The 26799-nt window shown below is 34.9% G+C and overlaps 1 long non-coding RNA gene across 1 annotated transcript; it reads right to left on the bottom strand.

Moving 5' to 3' along the window:
* On the bottom strand, positions 1-26799 carry LOC104670742. Its single transcript, XR_749180.2, has 4 exons — positions 26730-26799; positions 24049-24249; positions 593-772; positions 1-476 (listed from the first exon to the last, which is right to left on the bottom strand). It is a non-coding gene; the product is annotated as an uncharacterized LOC104670742 (long non-coding RNA).

The following is a 26799-nucleotide window of genomic DNA, read 5'->3' as shown; positions in this document are numbered from 1 at the left end:
AATGAACATTTGTCACATGGAACTGACTTCTTTAGTAGACAAAGGCTGTGATGGCTGTACAATATTCCCCTTACTCTCTACTTCTATTTCCAAGTACTTAAATATCCTTACAAAATACAAAGTTTTACTGGAATTTGTGAAAATTTAATATGATTTGGATCTGTGTCCCCATCCAAATCTCATGTTGAGTTGTAATCCTCAGTGTCGGAGGTGGGGCCTGGTGGAAGGTGATTTTATCACAGGGATGGAGTCCCCAAGAATGGTTTAGCACCATTCCCCTAGTGCTATTCTCCTGACAGAGTTCTCACAAGATCTGGTTGTTTAAAAGTGTGTAGCACCTCCCTACTTCTCTCTCTTCTTCCTGCTCTGGTCATGTAAGACGTGCCTGCTCTTCCTTCGCCTTCTTCCATGACTTTAAGTTTCCTGAGGCCTTCCCAGAAACCAAGAAGATGCCAGAATTACACTTCCTGTACAGCCTGTGGAACTATGAGCCAATTAAATCTCTTTTCTTTATAAATTACTCAGTCTCAGGTATTTATAGCAATGTGAGAATGGACTAATATATAATTCTATCGGCAATATCCTGCCTTACCTGTGCCTAATTTTGACATTGATGGCTTTTGATCCACTTGAACAGAGTTCGTTATTGTGCTACTTTAGCACATAAGAGATGCTATTGTTCCTTCCTGTTATAGACCTATGATAAAGATTTCTCTGAAGCAAATGCACTTTTCCAGGAGTAATATTTAGCATAGTGTCCTCTCCTCCCCACCTGTAGAATATTCTTTATACAAGAATATCAAAAAAGTAGTATATCAGAAAAGATTATCAAGTCTCATAGCTTTATGTTCAAAGTTATGTTTTAAGTCCAATAGATTAAGAAAGATACATTATCACTTCTTCTCCTAGCAAATCAAAGGAAGAAATATTTTATAGTTATTAAAATCACTATTTCTCTCTCTGTGTTGCTCTCTTTCTATTTCAGCCTTTCCCTCACTTTTATTCCTCTTTTAAGCCTGTTTTAATAATATTTAAGTAACTGCTCTGTCCTAGATAATGAAACTTGTCTAATATAGAAATGTTTGGAATGACTCATTTACTGTATTGGTTCACCTTGTGTGACAAGTATACTGAAGAGTTCATAAAGAATGACAACATGGTGAATTGCTCTAATTGAATCAATGATCTAAATAGCCTTTAATATCTTAAATAATTCTGTTTAGCTCATTATTAAAGTGACAATAATTTTAAAGGATATGCTATTGAAATTTGCTGTTCTCTTCAATATATTAAATCTTAACTTCAGGCCTAGAACTCTATTAATGAAAATATAATTTCAGCCTTACCAACACATTCATGAAAATAAATTGCTCTTTATACAGTGTATTGAAAAAAATAATGGCATTTTTTTCTTACAAATGAAAGCTGTATGGATGTTTGGAATTGTTTGTTTATTTCTTTTTTTGCTACTGTATTATGAAAAAATGGTCCACAAATGCTAAAAAACCAAAAATCTAGTTTGGTGTACCTTGTTTCAGTAGTCTAAAACAATTTATCAAACTTAATTGGAGATAACATTGGGATTAAAAACTAGCATGGCTTAACTTTATTTTTAGTTAAGTATCTGGTATTTGTTCTTGGGGCATTACCTAACTACCTTTATATAAGTTAGGTATGCAGTACATAAAACATTTGTTAAAATTATAGATTCATGGAGCACACGTGCAGGTTCATTACATAGATATGTTGCATAATGCTGGGATTTGGGCTTCTACTGAACCTGCTGCCCAAATAGTGAACACTGGATTCAGTAGGTAGTTTTTCAACCTTTGCCCCACTCCCTCTCTCTTCCCTTTTGAAGCCCCCGGTATCTATTGTTTCTGCGTTTATGTCTATGAGCAACACAAAAACTTAGGACCCTTTTTTGCAAATGATGGAAAATTTTATCAAAAGTGCCTTAAATAAGATGGAAATTTATTACCATGAAATTGAAATATTCAGCTCGTATTAATTTCAAGCACAAACAGGAATATTATAATTAGTAATTATTTTGTCTTTTTTTAATTATTTATTTTTTTATTATACTTTAAGTTCTAGGGTACATGTGCATAACGTGCAGGTTTGTTACATATGCATACTTGTGCCATGTTGGTGTGCTGCACCCATCAATTCGTCATTTATATCAGATATAACTCCCAATGCAATCCCTCCCCCCTCCCCCCTCCCCATGATAGGCCCCGATGTGTGATGTTCCCCTTCCCGAGTCCAAGTGATGTCATTGTTCAGTTCCCACCTATGAGTGAGAACATGCGGTGTTTGGTTTTCTCTTCTTGTGATAGTTTGCTAAGAATGATGGTTTCCAGCTGCATCCATGTCCCTACAAAGGACGCAAACTCATCCTTTTTTATGGCTGCATAACATTCCATGGTGTATATGTGCCACATTTTCTTAATCCAGTCTGTCACAGATGGACATTTGGGTTGATTCCAAGTCTTTGCTATTGTGAATAGTGCCGCAATAAACATACGTGTGCATGTGTCTTTATAGCAGCATGATTTATAATCCTTTGGGTATATACCCAGTAGTGGGATGGCTGGGTCATATGGTACATCTAGTTCTAGATCCTTGAGGAATCGCCATACTGTTTTCCATAATGGTTGAACGAGTTTACAATCCCACCAACAGTGTAAAAGTGTTCCTATTTCTCCACATCCTCTCCAGCACCTGTTGTTTTGTCTTTTTTATTCATCAGTTTGAAGTATACATTTCATCTTTTTTTTCAGTATATTCAGTTACACAACCATCATCACTACCTAATTTTAGTATAATTTCATCACTACAGAAGGAAACCCCATACTCATTATGAATTACTCTTCAGTCCCCACTTCTCCAGTCATAGGCAGCCAGTAGTGTTCTTTCTGTCTCAATGGATTAGCCTAGTCTAGATTTTACAATAAATGGTATCATATAGTACGTGGTCTTTTGTGATTGGTTTCTTTTACTTAGCATAATGTTCTTCAGGTACAACCATGTTGTCATATGTATCAGTATTTCATTCCTTTTTATATCCAAATAACATTTGTGGTATACTACAGTGCATATGGATATGCAACATATGTTAATCCTTTCTTCAGTTGATGCATATTTAAGTTGCTTCTATTTTGGGATTCTAAGTGGGCAGTATTTTCACTTTCCAGATGGTGTTCTTAAAATGCAAAATTTTGTTATGTATTTGTCATGTACAACATGACAGTTTAAAGTATGTATATATTATATAATAGTTTAATCTAGCTAATTAATAATGTTTTGCCTTAGCTAGTTATAGTTTTGGGATAATAATGCTTAACATCCACTGTCTATGCATTTTTCAAGAACACAATATATCATCATTAACTTTAGTCACCATACAGCCACCTTGTGCAACACATCTCTTGAACTTATTTCTTCTAACTGTAATTACGTATCCATGGATCTACATCATCTAGTCACTCAATCCCTGCCAACAACCTCAACCTCTGGTGACCACGGTTTTACTCTCTACTTCTATGACATCAACATTTTTAAATTCCACATTTAAATGAGCTCATGTGGAATCTGTCAATCTGTGCCTAGCTTAGTTCAATTAGCATAATGTCTTCCATGTTTTTCCATGTTGTTGCAAATGATTGTGATGAAATCCAAAGTATTTATATATTTTCTTTGGTTACTTGTATTTGGATGTCATACATAGAAAATCATTGTATAACCCAAGCTCACAGATTTACTTCTATGTTTTCTTTTAATTTGTATAGTTTTATCTCTCACATTTAGGTCAATGGTCAGTTTTAAGTTCATTTTTATACATAGTGTGAGGTAGGAGTTCAACTTCATTTTTTTTTTTTTTTTGCATGGATAACCAATTATTTCAGCCACATGGTTAAAAGACTTTTACTCTCCCACTTGAGTTACCTTGGTACCCTTGTCAAAAATACTTTTACTATGAACATAATGGTTTATTTTTTGATGCCATTTCTTTTCCATTGATGTAAATATCTCTTCTGCTCTAGTAACATATAGTCCTTATTACTGAAAATGTTTTACTAAGTTATGATATTAGGAGAAATATCTTCTAATTTTTTCTAATTTTAAAGATTGTTTAAAATATTCTGCATCCTTTACATTTCCGTACAAAATTTAGTATTAGCTTCTAACATTCCACAGACATAAAAAATGAGAATTTCTTTGGGATTGTTTGAATCCACAATATGATTAGTTTGTGGAGTATTTCAATTTTAATGATATTAAGTTGACCAATCACTGAACATGGAATTGTTTTATGTTTGTTCAGATATTGTCTCACCTTCAACAATATTTTGTAATTTTCAGTGCACGACTCTTGAATTTCTTTTGCTAAATCTATTTCTCTGTTTTATTTATTTTTTGATGCTATAGGAAATGGAGTTGTTTTCTTCACATAATTTTTATATTCTTCACTATTAGTATAGAGAATTACTATTGTTTTTGTATGCTAATTATGTATTCTGCTGTCTTACTGAATTTATTAGTCATATTAGACATAATCAGCTGTGGGCGTGTTTGCTTATGCTTGTATGTGTATTTCTTAGTATTTTATATATAGAAGGCCATCTTATTTATAAGTAGAGATAAATCATTACCTTTTCCTTTCCCAAAATGAATTTCATTTTAAAAAAAGTTTTATCTATTTTATTATTTTTAATTTTATGTGTACATAATAAGCATATATATTTATGGGGTAAATAAGATATTTTGATACAGACATGCAATGCATAATAATCACATCTGGATAAATGGAATATCCATTACCTCAAGCACTTATCCTTTGTGTTACAAATAATCCAATTATACTCTTTCAGTTATTTTAAAATATACAATAAAATTATTATTGACCACAGTAACAATGTTGTGCTAGTAAACACAAAGTCTTAGTCATTCTTTCTAACTATTTTCTTATACCCATTAACCATCCTCACCCCCTTGTCCCTCTCTTCCGAGCCTCTGGTAACCATCCTTCTACTCTCTATCTTGATGAGTTCAATTGTTTTAATTTTTAGCTACTACAAATCAATGAGAATGTGTGGAGACTGTCTTTCTGTGCCTGGCTTCTTTCACTTAACACAATGACCTCCAGTTCCATTCATGTTGTTGCAAATGACAGATCTTAGTCTTTTTTTTTTTTTTTAAATGACTGAATAGTGCTCCGTTGTGTATATGTACCACATTTTATTTATCCATTAATCTGTTGATGGACATTTAGGTTGCTTCCAAATCTTAGCTATTGTGAACAATGCTGCAACAAACAAGGGAGTGCAGATATCTCTTCAATCAACTGACTTTCTTTCTTTGGGTATGTACTCAGCAGTGGGATTGCTGAATCATATGCTAGCTGTATTTTTAGTTTTTTCAGTAATACCCAAACTGTTCTCCATAGTGGTTGTACTAACTTACATTTCCACCAACAGTGTACAAAGATTCACTTTTCTTCACATCTTTGCCAGCATTTGCTATTGCCTGCCTTTTGGATATAAGCCATTTTAACTGGGGAGAAAATATATCTCATTGTAGTTTTGATTTGCTTTTCTTTGATGATCAATGATGTTTAATACCTCTTAATATGCCTGTTTGCAATTTGTATGTCTTCCTTTGAGAAATGTCCATTCAATTCTTTTGCCCCTTTTAAAAATCTAATTAGTACCTTTTTCCTATGGAATTGTTTGAACTCCTTATATGTCTGGTTCTTAATTATTTGTCAGATGGGTGGTTTGCAGATATATCTCCCATTCTGTCTGTTGTCTCTTCACTTTGTTGATTGTTTCCTCTGCTATGCAAAAGCTTTTTAACTTGATGTAATTCCATTTGTCAGTTTTTGCTTTGATTGCCTGTGCTTGTGCGGTATTACTCAAGAAATTTTGCCCAGATCAATGTCCTGGGGATTGTCCTCAAAGTTTTCTTGTAGTAGTTTCATAGTTTGAGGTTTTAAATTTAAGTATTTAATCCATTTTAATTTCACATTTCTATATGGCAAGAGATAAGGATCTAGTTTCATTCTTTTGCATATTGATATCCAGTTTTTCTAGCACCATTTAATGAAGATGCTGTGTTTTCTTCAGCATAGGTTCTTGGCATCTTTGTCAAACATGAGTTTACTGTGAGTGTGTGGATTTGTTTCTGGGTTCTCTATTCTGTTTCATCAGCCTCTGTGTCTCTTTTTATGCCAGTACCATGCTGTTTTGATTACTATAGCTCTGTAGTATAATTTGAAGTCAGGTAATGTGATTCCTCCAGGTTTTTTTCCCTCTCAAAATAGCTTTGGCTATCTAAATTTTAGGAATTTTTTTCTATTCCTTTAAAGAATGTCATTGATATTTTGATAGGGATTGCATTGAATCTGTAGATTGCTTTGAGTAGTATGGACATTTTAATAATATTGATTATTCCAATCCATGAACATATAAAATTTATCAGTTTTGGGGAATCCTTTTCAATTTATTTCATCAGTGTTTTATAGTTTTCATTATGGAGAGTTTTTATGTGTTTGATTAAATTAATTCCTAGATATTAAATTTTATTTGTGGTTATTATAAACAGAATTACTTTCTTATTTCTTTTTTCAAATTGCTCACTATTGGCATATAGAATTTCTGAATTATTGCATGCTAATTTTGCATTCTACAACTTTATTACATTTGTTTTTCAGTTCTAACAGATTTTGTATGGAGTCTTTAGGTTTTTTCAAATATAAGATTATGTCATCTGCAAACAAGGATAATTTGATGTCTTCCATCCACTTTGGATGTCCTTTCTTTCTTTCTTTTGTCTGATTGCTCTAGCTAGAACTTCCAGTACTATGTGAAATAACAGTAGGGAAAGTGGGCATCCTTGTTGTTTTCCAGATCTTAGGTGAAAGGCTCTCGATTTTTCCTCATTCAGCATAATACTAGTTGTTGATCTGTAATATATGGCTTTTATTATTTTGACGTATGCTCCTTTTATACCCAATTTTTTAAGGATTTTTTTTTATCATACTCTGATCTTTTCTTCTACTAGGAAGAAAATGCTGAATTTTATTAGATGCTTTTTTGGCATCAACTGAAATGATTGCATGATTTTTATCATTCATTCTGTTGATATGATGTAGAATATTAATTGATTTGTGTATGTTGAACCATGTTTGTATTCCAGGGAAAATCCCACTTGGTCATGATAAATGATCTTTGTAATGCATTATTGAATTTACTTTGTTAATATTTTGTTGAAGATTTTTACATCAATATTCATCAGAGATATTTTCCTGTAGTTTTCTTTTTTACGATGTGCCTTTGCTTTTGGTAGCAGGGTAATACTGGCCTCGTAGCATGAGTTTGTAAGTATTTCCTCCTCCTCTATCTTTCAGAATAACTTGAGTAGGATTGGTATTAGTTCTTTGTTTGCTAGAATTCAGCAGTGAAGACATCAGATCCCAGGGTTTTCTTTAATAGCAGAATTTTTATTACAGCTTCCATCTCATTACTTGTTACTGGTCTATTCAGGTTTTCAAGTTCTTCCTGGTTCAATCTTTCTAGGTAGTATGTATCTAAGAATCTGTCCATTTCTTCTAGATTTTCCAATTTATTGACATATAGTTACTAAGAGTAGCCACAATGATCCTTTGATTTCCTGTAGTATCAGTTGTAATGTCTCCTCTTTCATTTCTAATTTTATTTCTTTGTATTTTCTCTCTTTTTTTCTTAGTCTAGCTAAAGGTTTTTCAGTTTTGTTTATCTTTTCAAAAGAGCAACTTTTTATGTCATTGATCTTTTGCATTGTCTTCTTCATCTCTCTTCATCTCAAATTAATTTATTTCTGCTCTGATCTTTATTATTTCTTTTCTTCTACTAATTTTGGGCTGGTTTGTTGTTGCTTTTGTAGTTCTTTAAGATGCATCATTAGATTGCTTATTTGATGCTTTTTCTCTTTTTTGATGTAGACATTTACAGCTATAAACTTTCCTCTTAGTATTGCTTTTGCCGTATCACATTAGAACAGAAACTACAGAAATTCAAAGGTTTTAGTATGTTTTCATTATTATTTGTTGCAATAATTTTTTTCAATTTTTTCTTGATTTCTTCATTGACCCACTGATTATTCAGAAGCATATTGTTTGATTTCCATGTATTTTTATGGTTTCCAAAATTCCTCCTCTTGTAATTAATTTCTAGTTTTATTCCATTGGGGTCAGAGAAGATGCTTGATGCTATTTCTGTTTTTCTGAATGTTTTAAGACTTGTTTCATGACCTAACATATTAACACCCATACTTAGGGATGATACATGTGATGAGGAAAGCATTGTATACTCTGTAGCTATTGGATGAAATATTCTTTAAATGCCTATTAGATCCATTTGGCCTATAATGCAGATTAAGTCCAATGTTTCTTTGTTGATTTTCTGTCTGGAAGATCTTTCCATAGCTGAAAGTGGAGTGTTGAAGTCTCCAATAAATAGTGTATTGGGGCCTATTTCTCTCTTTAGCTCTAATAATAGTTGCTTTATATATCTGGGTGCTTCACTGGAGCATGTTTTATAACTTAAATAATTACATATTTTTAAAATGTGATATAATTTTACATGATTTTAATGGTGCTTATGTAATACAACTTGTGTGAGATATTTATGAATGATTAGTTTTCAAAGCTTCTTGAATATTATAATATAGTATTCTTTACAAATGTTTGTTTGTAACTCTATCATACTGGGGTAGAATCCTAATAAAAGGATTGCAAAGTCAAAGGGCATGAACATTTTAAAGGCTTTTATACATATTTTCTGATCACATTCTAGAAGATATTACCAGTTTGCTCTTCCTTCAGATAGTATAAGATTACTTTATTCCAAGTATGTGATAAAATTATTATTTAGACCATTGAACTAAATGCATGCTTAACTTCCAGTTCTTGCACATCCAGATGTGTGTTATTTTTGTCTAATAACAATGCTGAATTTAAAGTATAGTGTGATTTTCAATACACAAGTTTGGCAAACACTTTTAAAGATGTATATTTTTTCGTGGATATAACTGAAAGGCAGCTGTAGATGAAAGAACTGAACGTGTTTGCTGGCAAAAGTGATTTTGCTATGTAACACTGGAAAACAATTGAGTTTTAAATGTGACTTACACATGAAATTTAGTATCAGTCTCCAAAGGGAGCATCTAAGCCCTGCTTGGAAGAAGAGTATATATAATATAAGCTTGCTAGAAATACTAGTTGTGTTACTGATAATTATCATTTTTTAACATATTTGAGTTTATACCTATTAACTCATTTATGTGTTCTATTTTCCTGTTTCTTCTTTTCTTTTCATTCTTGTGAACTAATTTTATTTTATTTTAATATTTTTCTCCTCCTGGTTTGGAATAATGAACACTTCTAGTTTGAATGGTTATCTCAAGAACTACAGTATAAATAATTAACTTAGTAAGGCCTAAAACTAATCAATATCTGTAAAATAGTAGAAGGACTTTTGTCTTTATATAATAATACAAGGAAATTGTCTTTCAACCCCTTCTGATACGCTATTGTTGCTTTATATTTTAGTCTTGCTTTTCAGTTTACATACGACAATCTAACTTTATTTTACCTTCAATATTTCTTTGGATTCTTGAACACATCTATATTTTTGTTCTCTCTATTTCTATTCTATCTAAAATCTTCCATTTTAAAATATTTCTCTGTGTTCTGAAATAGCGTCTCTTAGAATTTCCTTTTTGAAGATACCATAATGCAAATACCCTATGCTTGATCTAAAAGTATTTTATTTTTAAAAGATCTTTTATATGTCTAAAATTAAAGCTGGGCATTTCATTCCTCTAAAAATATTGACGATGGGATTTCATTCTCATTTAACATTTCATGCTGCCATGAAATTGAATTGTCCTTTTAGTGGCTGTTCCTTCCATGGTAGTTAGCCTTATCTCTCAGGGTGTCTTTCTGATCTTTTCTTTTTTATCTGTGTTTTGCTTTTTTACTTCACTATTTCCAGATGTATATTTCTTTTCACTTATCTTGATCGTGATTGATTGAGATTTTAAAATCTGTTGAGTAGTAAATGTATCAGAAAACTTTTAATGGGTCACCTTAGATCTCTTGGCTTCTGTCCATGAGATCCTCAGCAATTTTGTTTTCACTTCAGTAACTGATATATATTTCAACTCTAGGTGATATCCACCTATGTGTATAAACCCCACAGTTCTTTGCCTTGCACATGTCATATCTTCTGCCTCCTGAACTCTAAAATTCCCTGGTTCTGTTCAGCACCCTGATGCACAGTTAGCGCTTCAAAGGAGTAAGTTTTGGACAATGGGTTTAGGAGAAAATACGTTTTTCTTTCTAAGAACACCAGTTAGACAGTTGTTAATAAATTCGCCTTAGGCAATAGTTACTTTCAATAGGACTTGGGAGCAGAATAATTCAACGGACTGATAGTAATATGGACACCATTGGCTTTTAGAGGTGAGATGGTGATAATCTCTGTCATAAAGTGGCAATAAAACTACCGAGGCTTTAACATGTTTAATTGGCAGAGGGTGCAGGCAGAAGCTGAGGTGTTGGAAAGAGCAGTGGTTGTTGCAGTTGACTTGTATGATGGCAATGATAATTATACGGATTTTGGAGATGGTTGGCTTCTGTAAATGACATTGACATTTTTGCAAAATGAAAAAGCCATTGGGCAACTTATTTCATACTGTGACGTCAGTAATTTTGAATCGAAACGTAATGACAATTGAAATGACATTGAAATTTTTGCAAAATGACAATATGGGCTTAGAAAAGCCACTGGGCAACTCATTTCATACTGTGAAAAGTCAGTAGTTCTTATCCATGGATTTTAGGCAGACTGTAATATATTGTCTCTTACAGCCACAGAAAAGACTGCACTGAAATTTAGCCCAGGATCTGACAGGGCTACAAAGCAGCCTAATTTTAATGGTTCCAAGAAGGACTGTACCACTAGAATAAATAGCAATTTTTTCAAAAAAATCACATTCTGGAAAAAGTTGAAGAAGTTAATGCAAGTTAACTTATTAAAAGACTTTAAAAATAGGTTGTCTCGCCTCCCTTTTGAAAACCAGATGGATTGTGGCAGATGACAATGGGCTATGATAATCCTAAACCACCATGCTGGATGTTGTGTGTTTACTGGAGCAGATCAACATAACCTTTATCATTTGTAATATTGTTATTGATCTAGCACATGTATTCTCTTCAGTCCCCATCAACAAAAACAATAAAAATCTGTTTGTCTTTACAGGACAATGCATATTCTCTGTATTGCCCCAGGACAATATTTATTCTCCTGCTCTTTACCATAAATTAGGCTGTTGGGCGCATTATTATCTTGCATTCCACAGAATATTGTACTATTGAATTGGTGATATTTTACTAATTGTAATTGTATTGGGCTGGAAGTAACAAGTATCCTGGAGGCTCTGTTTAGGCAAATGTTTCCCAAAGAGGAGATGAAAACCTGTGAAGAGTCAAGTTCTTTTACATCCATGAAGATGCTGTGGTCCAGTGGTCTGGAGTGTGCTTTCTAATATTAGATGCAAATTGTTGCACCTCACATTTATTATCTCTAAAAAACAGGTAGAGTACATGAGCACCCATGTGCTGATTTTTCTAGGGATGAAGGTAAGATTCAGGCAAAATACTCTTTTAAATATAATTCTGCTAAAGTTATAAACGGAGCAAAGAACTTTGATAAAAACCTGGCATATACAATGAAGTAGTTTACCTTTTTGAAAGGACAGAAGAATGGTCCTTAGTAGCCCAAGAACTAGTTTTACATAGCTATCACAGTTCACACATTATTGATTCAATTTCATGAAACACTCTGACGTCTTGGATAAAGTAAAAACAACATTTTCACACCATGGTAATATAAAAATTCTAACTCTAATAAACCATACCATTAAAATAAAAACAATTGTTTTATGTAATTGTTTTATCTTTGGAAAAGTGAGATATATCTCTGATATGTTTCCAAGGGATTTCTGCCAAAGTCATGCTATAACATTTTGTGCAATACATGGATAACTATTTATTGAAAAGAAAATTTTCAACTGAATCATGATTTCTGGTGTTCAAACATTGTCATCACAAATCAAAAGAAAATAACATTATATGCTATACTTAATAAAATAGCTTAAGAGAATATGAAATTCCAAATATTTCCTTATGGTCTTTTGTGATAGGAATGCATCAACTTGATATTATTAAAATTAATTTTTGAGATTACCTATTATAGGACAAGTATTTTATTACTGACTTTTCTTGTTGAGATTCATTGGAATGGAAAAATTAAATAGGAAAATAATTCATGATTCAAGTCACTTTTTCTTTGAAGTTTCTCAAATTAATTGGGGGTAATTATGAAATAATTATGATACTTTAGAAGATAATGATGTCTCTGAATGAAGAATAGATTAGGATGGTGGAAGTGGGAACAGTAAGATCTGTCAGAAGGCACTGAAATAGTTTATGCAGCAGATGAAGTACTTTGGAAATGATATAAACAAGGACAGTAGTATGAAATGAAGAGAAGTGCATGAATTTAGCGTGTTTTCTGGATTTTAAGCTGTAAGAAATTGCTAATGAATTCAATCTGTGAGAGAGGTGAAGGTGAAAAAATATCAGGGATAATTAATAAATTTTTGATCTAATATGTAGTAAAGTATTATGTAATTATTGGGGGGACAACGTTGGGAAAATAACAGCATTTCAAGGGTAGAAACCAAAATTTTTCTTCGAATATGTAAAGTTTGAGATACAGAGTGGTTATTTAAGTGGTGGTATCAAGAGACTGCTAAAAATATCTTCCACTTAAATTATGAGTCAGACCTGGCTGCTGAAATGTGTGAGTTGTCAATGTACAAATGTTACGAAAAACTAAGCTATTTTCCGATAGTGAAGGAATGTGGATAGAGAGGCAGAGATTAAGACTGAAGTTAAGGATACCCCAACACTGTAATTCACAAAAAAGAACAAAACACATTAAAAAAGACTAAGAAGGGGCCAGCAGATCAGAAAGAAAACCAGATGATGTGGCTTCAGAAAACACAGAGAACACATTTGAAAACTAAGAAGTGGAGGCAAGAGGCAGAGTAAGATGGTTGATATGGTTTGGCCCTGTGCCCCCATCCAAATTTCATCTCAAATTGTAATCCCCATGTGTTATAGGAAGGGCAGGGTGGGTGGTGATTAGATCACGAGGGCAGATTTCTCCATTGCCATTCTCATGATAGTGAGTTCTGACAAGATCTGATACTTTAAAAGTGTAGTACTTCCCCCTTCGCTCTCTCTTTCCTATGCCATGTAAGACTTGCCTTGTTTCCCCTTCACCTTCCACCAGGATTATAAGCTTCCTAAGGCCTCCCCAGCCATGCAGAACTGTGAGTCAGTTAAACCTCTTTTCTTTATAAATTACTTAGTCTCAGATATGTCTTTATAGCAGTGTGGGAACAGACTAATGCAATGGCTGAATAGAAGCCTCCATCAATTTTCCTCCCCACAAGAACACCAAATTTAACATCTATCTACACAAAAAAATTCTTTCATGAGAACCAAAAATCAGGTAAGCAATCACAGTACCTGGGTGTAACTTCATATTGCTTAAAGAGGTACTGAAAAGGGTAGGAAAGACAGTCTTGAATTGCTGACATCACCCTTTCCCCATCCCTTGGTAGTGACCACATGGTGCTGACAGAAATTCTGTGCACTTGTGGGACTTTGCATGGGAATACAGTGCTGCCAACACTGGGCAGAACTCAGCTGATGCCCATGGAGGGAACATTTAGAACAGCCCTATCCAGAGGGGAATTGCTCATCCCAGTAGTCAGAACTTAAATATCAGCAATGCTGGCCACCATGGGCTAAATTAGTCTGAGGCCCTAAATAAACTTGAAAGGGAGTCTAGGCCACACAGACTGCAATGTCCTAGGCATGTCCTAGTGCTGTGTTGTGCTTGGCCCCTGCGGACTTGGGAGTCACATGACCTAGTGAGACACAGCAAGGGTGGTCAAGGGAGTGCTTGTGCCACCCCTTCCTCAACCCAAGGCACCACAGCTCACAGCTGCAAAGGACACTCCTTCCTTCTGCTTGAGGAAAGGTGAAATAAAATTAAGGAGGATTTTGTCTTGCAACTTGAAGAGCAGCTCAGCCACACTAGAATAGGGCACAAAGCAGAGCTGCGAAGTCCACACCCCAGGCCCTAGCTTCTGGAGAGCATTTCTAGATACACCATCAGCCAGAAGGGAACCCACTGTCCTGAAGGGAAGAACCCAGTCCTAGCGGGATTTATCACTTCCTGACTACAAGCTGACTGAAGAGTCTTTGGGCCTTATGTGAATATTAACAGTACCCTGGCAGGCCTCCTCGACGGCCTGTGGTGGTTGGACATGGAAAACCCTCCTCTGCCTGGGGAAAGGAGAGGGAAGAGTGGGAAGGACTTTGTCTTGTGGTTTTGGTGCCGGCTCAGATGCGCTAGAATAGAATACCAGGTAGATTTCTTAGGTTTCTGACTCCAGGCCCTTGCTCCCAGACGGCATCTCTGAACCTGCCTATAGTGCCTTCTCTTCAAGAGAAAGGAATAAGACTGGCTGATGATAGAGCCTGCTGATTATATAGCCCTAGGACCTTAAGCAAACATAGGCAGTGGCCAGGTAGTAGTTATAGTGGGCTTGGTGTGAGATTCAATTCTGTGCGGGCTTCAGGTCTGACAGAGTGCAGTTCCAGTGGTGCTGACCACTGAGGTGGTTGTGTCAACCCTCCCCCATCTCCAGGAAGCTCAGCTCACAGAAACTCTGTTTGGGAGAAAGTAGGAAAGAGAACAAGAGTCTCTGTCTGGTAATCAAGGGAATTCTTCTGGATCTTATCCAAGGCCACCAAGGCAGTACCTCTACAATCTGCAAGAACCACAGCATTACCTACTGTGGGGTATCCCCTAATGCAGGTAAGGCTGCAGTGACCAAAAACTGAGATCACAACCCCCAAGTTCCTTCAAATACCTGGGAAGCCTACAAGCCCAGACTGCAAAGACTAGAATAAATACCTAGCTTTTCAATGCCTACATACCAACAAACATCCACAAGCATCAAGACTATCCAGGAAAACATGACCTCACCAAATGAAATAAATAAGGTACCAGGGACCAATCTTGGAGAAGCAGAAATGCGTGACCTTTCAGAGAGAGAATTCAAAATAGGTGTGCTGAGGAACTTTAAAGAAATTCAAGATAACACAGATAAGTAATTCAGAATTCTATTAGAAAAATGTTATAAAGAGATTGAAATAATTAGAAAGAACCAAACAAAAATTCTGGAGTTGAAAATGCAGTTGACGGCCAGGCACAGTGTCTCATGCCTGTAATTCCAACACTTTGGAGCCCAAGGCAGGAGAATTGCTTGAGCACAGCAGTTTGAGAACAACCTGGGTAACATGGTGAAGCTCTAACTCTATAAAAAGAAAAAAAAAGAAAAAGAAAAAGAAAAAAAAGAAAAGAAAAAATTAGCCAGGCATGGTAGTACATGCCTGTAGTCCCAGCTACTTGGGAGGCTGAGCTGGGAGGATCACTTGAGCCTGAGAGGTAGAGGCTGCAATAAGCCATGATCATGCCACTGCACTCCAGCCTGAGTGAGACAGTAAGACAATTTCTCAAACAGAAAAGAAACTTAAAAAAGAAAGAAAATGCAACTGACATGATGAAGAATGCATCAGATTCTCTTAACAGGAGAATTGATCAAGTAGAAGAAATCAGTGAGCTTGAAGATAAACCATACGAAAATACACAGTCCGAGAAGATAAAACAAAAAGTAATACAATGGAATAAAGCACACCTGGAAGATCTAGAAAATGGCCTCAAAGGGGCAAATATAAGAGTTATTGGCCTTAAAGAGGAGGTAGACAACAAGGGCTAAAACTTATATTCAAAGGGACGTAACAGAGAACTTCTCAAACCTAGAGAAAAATAACAGTGTTCAAGTCCAACAAGGTTAAAGAACAGCTAGCAAATGTAACACAAAGAAAACTAACTGAAGGCATTTAATAATCAAATCCCCAAAGGCTGAAGGATGGATCCTCAAAGCAGCAAGGGAAAAGAAACAAATAACATAAAATGGGGCTTCGATACAACTTACAGCAGACTTTTCAGTGAAAACCTTACAGGCCAGGAGAGAGAGAAATGACCTAAAATTCTGAAGGAAAAAACTTTTACCCTAGAATTTGTGTATCTGGGAAAAATATCCTTAAAATGTGAAGGTGAAATAAACACTTTCCCAAACAAATAAAAGCTAAGAGATTTGATCAACACCAGATCTGTACTACAAAAAAATGCTAAAGAGACTTCTTCAATCTGGAGAAAAAGAGGTGAATGAGCAATAAGAAATCTTCTGAAGGTGCAAAACTATCTGTGAATAGTGAGTACACAGAAAACACAGAATATTCTAAAAATGTAAATGTGGTATTTAAATTACTCCTATCTTAAGTAGAAAGATGAAAAGATGAATTGATTAAAAATATTAACTACAATTTCCAATGCATAGACAGCATAGTAAGATATAAATAAAAACAACAAAAATATAAAAAATGAGGAGACAAACTTAAAGTGTAGAGGTTTTATTAGTTTTCTCTTTGCTTACATGGTAATTTGTTTGTGCAATCACTATTAAGTTGGCATCATTTTAAAATAATGGGCTATAAGATAAGTGAAAGTTTCAAATCTAAAAACATGCAATAGATACACCAAAAATCAAAAGTCAGAAGTTAAAACACACCAGCAGAGAAAAATGCCTTCACTAAAAGGAAGACAGGAAAGAAAAAATACAAACATAAAAGGAAGACAGGAAAGAAGGAATGAAGGAAGGAAGGAAGGAAGGAACGAAGGAAGGGAGGGAGGGAGGGAGGGAAGATTACAAAACAACCAGAAAACAAGTAACAAAATGGCAGGAGTAAGTCCCTACTCATCAATAATAGCGATTAGTAAAAATGGACTAAATTATCAAATCAAAAGACATTGAGCCGCCGAATGAAAAAAAAAAAAAAAATACACACAGAGCAAGACCAAGTGATCTGTTGCTTACAATGACCACACTTCAGCTATAAAGACAAGCATAGACTGAAAATAAAAAAAAATTGAGAACCATTCCATGCCAATGGAAAAAAAAAGTAGTAGGAGTAGCTATGCTTATTTTAGACAAAATAAATCTCAAGATAAAAAGTATAAGAAGAGACAAATAGGTCACTATAAAATGATAAAGGGGTCAATTCAGCAGGAGGATATAATTATGAATATATATCCACTAACACTGAAGCACAAGTATACCATCGTACCATTTTCTCCACATTCCCAACACTTGTTATCTTTTGTGTCTTTGATAACAGTTATGCTAAAACATGTGAGGAGATATCTCAGGATGGTTTTGGGTTGCATTTCTCTAATGATTGGTGATGTTTAGCATCTTTTAATATATCTTTTGGCTATTTGTATGTTTTTTGGTTTGATAGTTTTTTTAAGGTAAATGCATACTTAACATACAACCACCAGTTTCCCTCCTAGTTATCTACTCAGGAGAAATAAAAATATATGCCCACACAAAGACTGGTCTTTATTTCAGAGCAGTATTATTCATAACTGTCTAAAACTGGTGAGTAGATAAGTAAACTTTGATATATCCATACAAAGGAACACTACTAAACAGTTAAATGAAACAAACTACTAATACACACCACAACACAGATGAATCTCAAAAACATTGTGCTAAGTAAAATAAGCCAAGCCCAAAAAGATGATATACTGTATATTCTCCTTAATATGAAATCCTAGAAAAGACCAAACTATAATCACGTTAAACAAAGTAGCATTTGGGATCAAAAGAGGCTACAGATATTGATGACAAAGGGGCATGAGGGAAGTTTTTAAGATGATGAAAATATTCTAAATCTTGATTGTGGTCATGATAACTTGACTGCACACATTTGTCAATCTCACTAAGCTGTGTACTTAGGAAAGATAATTTATTCCATAGAAATTTAATTCAATGAAGTTGATATAGATAGATTATTAGCATAGCATTTTCCCTTTATACATTTTGCCATTTATTTTCTTCTGTACTTATTCATTTTCTTTTGTGTTACACTGAGTGATATAGTTTGGCTGTATCTCCACAAAAATCTCATCTTGAATTGTGATTCCCACAATTCCCACATGTACTGGGAGGGACCCAGTGGGAGGTAATTGAATCATCGGGGCAGGTCTTTCTTATGATAGTGAGTAAGTCTCCTGAGATCTGCACAAGTTCTCTCTCTTTGCCTGCCATCATCCATGTAAGACGTGACTTGCTCCTCCTTGCCTTCCACCATATGAGGCCTCTCCAGCCATGTGGAACTGTATGTTCATTAAATCTCTTTTTCTTCCCAGTCTCAGGTATGTCATTATCAGATGCATGAAAATGGACTAATATGCTGTGGAACAAGCAAATTAGACTATTTGCCTTTTGGCAATTAAAAGTCTGGTGCTGATAATAAAGAGTACAGTTTAATGGGTCTGCACAAAATACTAAGGGCACAGATGACAAAGTAAGAGGTAGGAATCCAGTAGTGGGAGTGCATTCATATATGAAGCCTGTAATATATTAAGTAATGTAATATATTACATATGTTAAGGCTGTAATATATTAAGCCCTTAACTTTCTCTATTTTTTTTTAATCAAGTGAGTGGAGAAATAATTGTGGTGGGTAAAAGAATCTCAAGAAGATACACTCAGAGTGAGTTTTAAAATGTCACTAGCAGACAAAACAGGTGGAATTCCTCGGGATAATCATTCTAAATACACGAGTATATTGCATATAATGGCTTTTAGGGAAAGCAGGATTAATTTGTCTTATTTAAAGCTTAAAAAATGCATAAGGGGAAAGTAAAAGGAATGACAGTATTACTGGTAAATGACTCAGATTAAGAAGGGCAGTCATGCATCTGTGTTCAGTACTAATTTGGAAATGACAATGGCATTGGAATTAGATAGTAATAGATTTGAATTTTTAGATTGTTTTGAACAATATATTTATTTTAATAATATTGATTCTTCCTATCCATGAGCATGGGATGTTTTTCCATTTGTCTGTGTCATTTACAATTTTTTAAATCAGTGTTTGTAGTTTTCCATGTAGAGGTTTTTCACCTCCTTGGTTAAATGAATTGCTTGGAATTTTTATTGTGGCTCTTTAAATGGGATTGTATTCTTGATTTGGTTCTCAGCTTGAGCATTTTTGGTATATATAAATACAGCTGATTTCTGTGCATTAATTTTGTTTTCTGAAAGTTTACTGAAATTATTCATCAGGTCTGGGAGGCTTTTGGAAGAATTTGTAAAGTTTTCTAGGTAGATCTAGTAATCAGTAAACAGAGATAATTTGACTTCCTCGTTTCCAATTTGGATGCCTTTTATTTTTACCTCTTGCCTGATTGCTCTGGTTAATACTTCCAGTACTATGTTGAAGAGGAGTTGTGAGACTGGACATTTTTGTCTTGTTCCAATTCTTAGAAAAAATGCTTTTGACATTTTCCCATTAAATGTGATACTGGCTGTGGGTTTGTCATGTATGGCTTTTATTATTTTGAGTTATATTTCTTCAATGCCTAGTTTATTGAAGGTTTTTATCATGAAAGGATGTTGGATTTTATTAAATGCTTTTTCTGTGTCTATTAAGATAATCATATGGTTTTGTTTTTAATTCTGTTTAGTGATGAATCAGATTTATTAATCTGTATTAAAACACCCCTGCAACCCCAGAATAAAACACATTTGATTATGATGAATTATGTTTTTGAAGTGCTGCTGGATTCAGTTTGCTAGTATTTTGTTGAAAATTTTTGGAGGTTGTTCATGTGGGATTTCTGCCTGAGGTTTCCTCTTTTTTTTTCTTGGGTCCTTGCCAGATTTTTGGTATCCGGAAGTCTCTCTTTGTCAATTTTTTTGAACCCTTGCAGTAAGATGGGTACTAAACCTTTCTTGCATAGCTGGTAGAAGTCAGGTATGAGTCCATCCAATACAGGGCTCTTTTAGTGAGTAGATTTGTTATTACTGACTCAACTTCATAGCTCATTATTGTTATGTTCAGGATTTAAATTTCTTCCTGATTCAATTGTGGGAGGTGGTATCTAGCAATTTATCCTTTTTCTCCCGGTTTTCTAGTTAGTGAACATAGTGTTCAATGATAGTCTTACATATATGTCTGTGGTATCAGTTGTAACATCATGGGTATCATTTCTGGTGGAGCTTATTAAAATATTCTCTCTTTTGTTCTTCATTAATCTAGGCAGTGGTCCATCAATTTTGTTTCTTCTTATGCATGCTGGTTCCTGTTTCTTCCTTCATAGTCGCTCATGAATGCCCACCTCAAGACTTTTACATTTGTTCTCCCTCTACCTGAGAGATTCTTCTCCAAGTCTTCTTGTTGGCTGACTACATCTCATCTTTCAGAACACCCAATTCCATCTACCTTTTCAAAAAACCAACTTTACATTTTGATGATATATTGTATGATTTATTTGGTCCCATTTCATTAAGTTCTGCCCTGATCTTTGTTATTTATTTTCCTATGCTACCTTTGGCTTTGGTTTGTTCTTGTTTCTCTAGTTCCTTGAAGTGCAATGTTACTTTTTTTTGTGTTAATCTGAATCTTTCCAGCTTCTTAATATAGACATTTAGCACTATGCACATTCCTCTTAACATTGCTTTTGCTGTATCCTGGAGGTTACTGTGTCTATGCTGTGTATATATTTTCATTTGTTTCAAATTTTTTTCTGATTTCTGCCCAATTTTGTTATTCACCCAAAAATCAGTCAGGAGCAACCTGTTTATTTTCCATGTCCTTGTGTAGTTTTGAGAGTTCCTCTTTGTATTGATTTCTACTTTTCCACACTGTTGTCTAAGAAAATATTCGATATGATTTTGATTCTTTTGAATTTATTGAGACTTGCTTTGTGACCAAGTAGATGGTCAATTTTGGAGAATGTTTCATGCATAGATGAGAAAAATGTATATTCTGCAGTTGGTGAGTGGAATGTTCTATAGCTATATATTAGGTCAATTTGGTCAAGAGTTTAATTTATCTCCAGAGTTTCTTTGTTAGTTTTCTACTTCAATGATCTGTTTAGTGTTGTCACTGGGGTGTTGAATTCCCACACTATAGTATATAGCTATCTATCACTTTTTCTTAGGTCTAGTAGTGGTTTTTTAATAAATCTGTGTGCTCCGGTGATGGTTGTGTATATATTTAAGATAGTTTTATGTTCTTGCTGAATTAACCCTTCTATCATTATATAATACCCTTCTTTGATTTGTTGTGTTTTGTTTTACTGTTGTTGATTTAAAGTCTGTTTTATACAGTAAAAAATAAAAATGCCTGGTCTTTTTGGTTTTCCATTTGCATAACATATTTTTCTCTTACTTTGAGCTTGTGGGTGTCATTATTCATTAGGGGTCCTTTGAGGGCAGCAGATGGTTGGGTTTTTATTTTTATCCAATTTGCCAGTCTGTATCTTTTAAGTGGAGCATTTAGGCCATTTACATTCAAAGTTAATATTGACACGTGAAGTTTTGTTCCTGTCATAGTGTTTTTAGGTAGTTGCTTTGTAGTCTCAATAGTGTATTTGTTTTATAGGATATGTATACTTTGTATTTATAAGCGCTTTTGTTGTAGCAAGTTCATCTTTTCATTTCCATATTTAGAACTACTCTGAGCATTTTTTGTAGCGCCAGTCTAGTTGTGACAATTGCCCTTAGCATTTCCTTGTATGGCAATGACTTGATTACTCATTTATTTATTAAGCTTAGTTTGGCAGGATATAAAATTTTGGTTGGCATTATATTTTTAAGGAGTATAAAAGTAGGCTCACAATCTCTTTTGGTATGTAAGGTTTCTGCTGGGAAATCCACTGTTAGCTTGATAGGTGTACCTTTATAGGTGATTTGCCCCTTTTATCTAGCTGCCTTTAAGATTTTTTCTTTAGTGTTGACTTTGAATAGTCAGATGATCATATGTCTTGGTGAAGTTTTTCTTGTACATTATCTTACAAGTGTTCTCTAAATTTCTTGTATCTGGGTGTCTACCTTTCTGGGAAGACTAGGGCAATTTTCCTGAATTATTCTCTCAAATATAGTTTTTTTCAATTTGCTTACTTTTTCTTCTCCCTCAAGAATGCTTTCTAAGCTTTGGTCATAGCTTTGGTCAACTTAGGTAATCCCATATTTCTCTACAGCTTAGTTTAATTAAAAACATTTTTTTTCTTTATTTTTGTCTGACTAGGTTAATTCAAAAAACTGATCTTCAAACTCTGAAAATTTTTCTTCTGGTTGGTCTAGTCTATTAATAAAGGTTCCAACTATATTTTGAAATTTCTTTAGTAAATTTTTCAATTCCAGAATTTCTACTTGTTTTTCCATTAAATATAGCAATCTCATCTTTTATATCCTGAATAATTTTTCTGGATTCTTTGCTTTGATTTTCAATTTTTTCTTGAATCTCATTGCACTTCCTATTGGATTCTTTATCTGTCATTTTAGAATTTTCATTTTTGTTAGGATCCTTTGTTGAAGAATTGGTGTCTTCCTTCAGAGGTGTCAACACTCAGGTTTTTTGTTCTGCTAGTGTCCTCACACTGATTCCTTCTCACCTGAAGCAACAGTTGCTTTTTTTTAATTTGCTATCATTTGAATGGAATTTTCTACATTTTATTCTTTTTTCCCTTGAGGATATGACTGTGGTGTGTATTATGTATGATTATTTGGCTTCATTTTTGGGTGCTTTCAGGGGGCTGGCCACGTCTCTATATAGGTTTCTTGGTTGTAGATACCCTCTCTGTTGTGGTTTTCTCACATGCTGCTTGTTGTAGTGATGTATTGGACATATAAGCTGATGCACTATCTTCTACAGGGCTGAGACTGCACAGGTCTCATAAAGCTTATCTCATTCACTAGCACTGGGCCCTTCTGACAGCAGATTTTTATTGGTGGTACAGTTCAGTATTCCATGAAGTAGGTGTCACTTAAGAGTAAAAGCCACCCACTCTCCAGGACCCTGTTAATGAATGGAGAAACCTACCCTAATAGGAGAAGGAGGGAATCAGCATATTGGGGTATGCTGAGATCTTGGGGGCAGGTTTGAGGCACTGCACTAGCTGCTTATCCTGGGCAAGTAGGAACATGCTCTGCTTTCATATCAGGGCCCTGTTGCAGGGTTTGTGACCTTTAGTTCAAATAATCATTGTCCTTTGCCTCCTATCTGTGACGAAGAACCAAAGAAATTCCCTTCTGGTGGCTACTACAAAATAGGTTTAAGGGCTAAGCCTCTTCCCCCAGTCCAGAGCAGACAGACAGCTCTGTGATTTGTCTGCCCTTAATGGTCAGGATAGTACTGCCTTTTGTAATGAGAAGGAGATGGGTCCAACCCTTCACTCTGTTGTGTCTGCAACAGTGGATGGGGGCAACAGGAGATAATCTCTTTCTCGTTTTCTATTTCCAGCAGTCAATTCCACCCCCTTCATCAATTGACTCCATGTCCATGTTTCCTTTGTCCCAAGGGCAGATTGGAGGGCTGTGCTCCCCTCTTCCCTAAAGGCAGCCCACACTGAGGGCTAGATCTTTAAGGAACCCACAGCTCCTCAGGGATCTGCCGGCACCATATGGTTGTCAAAGTCAGAGCAGATCATGGGCTATGTTTGTGAGGTATCTGGTGATGTGGTGACCTAAGGGCTGAAGTCCCCTGGGGAGAAGAGTGACCTACAGTACATGTACAACCAGTGTGGCACCTGCCATTTCAATTTGTGTCTCAGGGGATTATGGGTATACCTGCACGAACTGACAACCCAATTTATTGTCCTTAGCAAGGTCCCATCACAACTAACATCCTTGTCTGGATTGTGAGGGCAGAGGGGCTCCTCAACACTTTGGAGATCAGATTGTCACACAGGTGAGGAGACAAGAGAAGCCATGACTTACCCTTTTCATGGTCCAGGTTTCTAGGGAGACAATCTTTGCCAGTCTCTTGCTGCTTTCCTTTTTTGTGCCCCAGGTTGTTCCCATGGATGTTCCAACAGGTTCTTGCTCCATTCCCTCAGATTTCCATTTAAATCATGGTCATCCGCCTGTAACTTTGATCTTTCTGAGGAGAGCTAGCATCCAACATCCGTAGTCAGCCAACTTGAGAAAAAAAAAAAAGAGAAAAAAACTATGAAAACTTTTAAGGTAAAAGTAATTTCATGATTAGCCTTCTTTGTGCTGGTTTTCATTTATTCTGAAATTAGTTTTAAAGCAACCCTTGCACATACACACAAACAAAAAAGTATTTAACAGTGACAATCAGTGTAATATGCTTTAGAAATATTTCCCTTCCAATGACATAGCATGGATTTATTGAATGCCATTTGAGAAGATCCTTGAGAGTTTTATAATTTAAGTTTCAAGTAGGATTTATACTCTGTGTCTCTCAGCAATATTCATGACAGGTCTTACTGCAGAATGTCATTCAGTAAAATACTCTGTGCATGAGTTTGAATGTAATAATTTTACTCATAAAAAATCAGTGCAATAAATCTACTGATTCAGCATTAAAATTTACCTCAAAAAAAGAAATAATTTGTCTTGTCAAAATACCATTTCACCACTAACTAGACACTTTTTCAAAGTTTCACTTTTCTAAAGGATTAGATAGAGATCTCATCCCATAGGATAATCAGAAAGCTTGATAAGTCAGTGTTGTTTATATTCAAAGTATATTTGAGACTTCAGAGTTTATCAATTGCAAAGGAGAATTAAATGAATAATTTTTCAGTTAATGTTAACATAATTTGTGGAAATCATCCTATGCTCATATCATATGCAGTTTTTTAGGGGGTGGGGTTAGTATTAATTAAACTGTATATATAAAATTTGGGCTACATGCATTATCTCATTCAATCCCGACAACACCCGTATCAAATAGATATATTTTTCTTTTTCTCATGGATGTAGAAAGTGGAATTTATATATGCTAATGAGTTAACCATCTTAGTTTATCAAATACTTAATTTGTGCCAGGAACTTTCCTAAGTATTTTATACATGTTACCTAATGTTATGGCTACAATCAGTTAGGGTAATACACACACAGACAGAGTGATAAACACACAGGCAGAAAATACATTTTACATCAGAGAGTTACCTGACCAAGGACTACACTTCTTTTGCTTTTCTCTAAGACCAACCCAATGATAATTCCTTGACTTAACTATTTTTGTTTACTAATGCAAAGCAGAGATTAGGTGCTCAATAACTTTGTTTTGAAAATATGACAAATTAATAGGAGAATGAATGAATAAATATTAAATACTTCTATTTTACTTCCTATACAGTTAATATAATGTATTTTAAAATACTGACTTAAGAAATTTAATTAGAGATCTCAATTTATTTGAGATATCCCTATGTTTTACAATCAAAACTGAGTAAAGAATTTTACAAATTATGAACTATGTAATCAAAAAGTTATTTTTGAATGTTAATTTGTGTGTGAGTATATATCTTCATCTGTCTTGGTTTACTCGTGCCTGCTTCCCCTGACACCATGATTTATAGATATAAGTGCAAGTGAGATGTGAGTTGTTACATGTGCACACTGAGATTGACTGTGAAAATTGCATGTAGCTATGGATTAATACAGTCAGAGGTATGGGATTTTCTGTTTTTTTGTACTCTACTGACAGATGGACCCACTGTTTTGCTGGAAAGTGGAGCCAGTTTGTCTGGCTTTGAAGAAAACAGGAGAAAAGAAGATATAGTAGGGACACTTTAATGGTGAAGAAAGAGTAAGCCATTGGCCCAGCTAATAAAAGTTATTGCTTATAAGTACCGCGCGCTAACTGATTGAACCACTGGATGGGAAGGGGAACATCACACACCGGGGCGTATTGTTGGGGGGGGGGGGGGAGGGATGGCATTGGGAGTTATATCTGATGTAAATGACGAGTTGATGGGTGCTGACGAGTTGATGGGTGCAGCGCACCAATATGGCACATGTGTACACACGTAACAAACCTGCACGTTGTTCACATGTACCCTAGAACTTAAAGTATAATAAAAAAAAAGTTATTGCTAATATTAGTTTATCATGTATTAGATGCAAGTTTATAGTGTTTATCACCATTTGATGTTTAAGTTTTGTTTATTGAAACTCAAAATTGAGGTGGAAGTAATGCTTTCTGAAAAAATGAATTTAAAATTTTTACACTGTGGAAAGAAAGAACTCTGCGGACCTATCAGTTTGCTGGGGCTGCCATTTGAAAGTAAACCAATTCAGGTTGCTTGAACAACAAAAATTTACTTCTTCATAGATCTAGAGGCCAGAAGTCCAAGAGCAAAGTGTCAGCAGGGTTGGTTTCTTCAGAGACCTCTCTTCTTGGCTTGTAAATGGCTGTCTTCTCCTTGTGCCTTTACATGGTCTTTCTTCTGTTTGTGTCATAATCTTTTTTTATTCTAAGAATACCAGTTCTATTGGATTAGGCCCACATCAGTGACCTCACTTTACTTTAATCACCTTTTAAAAAATCTTATCTTTAAATGAGAAGTTGAATGTTAGAAACTCAATATATGAATTTGGGGAAAAGGACAATTCAACTCATAAAAAGGGATAGTGTAAAGAATCACCTGGCTAAGTCATCTGATTTGTACTAATCATATTTTGATGTAGACAGGTACCTCAGCCTTAGTACTGAGG

Source organism: Rhinopithecus roxellana, chromosome 18 (assembly GCF_007565055.1).
Source record: "Rhinopithecus roxellana isolate Shanxi Qingling chromosome 18, ASM756505v1, whole genome shotgun sequence".
NCBI classification, from domain to species: Eukaryota; Metazoa; Chordata; class Mammalia; order Primates; family Cercopithecidae; genus Rhinopithecus; species Rhinopithecus roxellana.
This window is presented reverse-complemented; position numbering and strand designations above follow the sequence as displayed.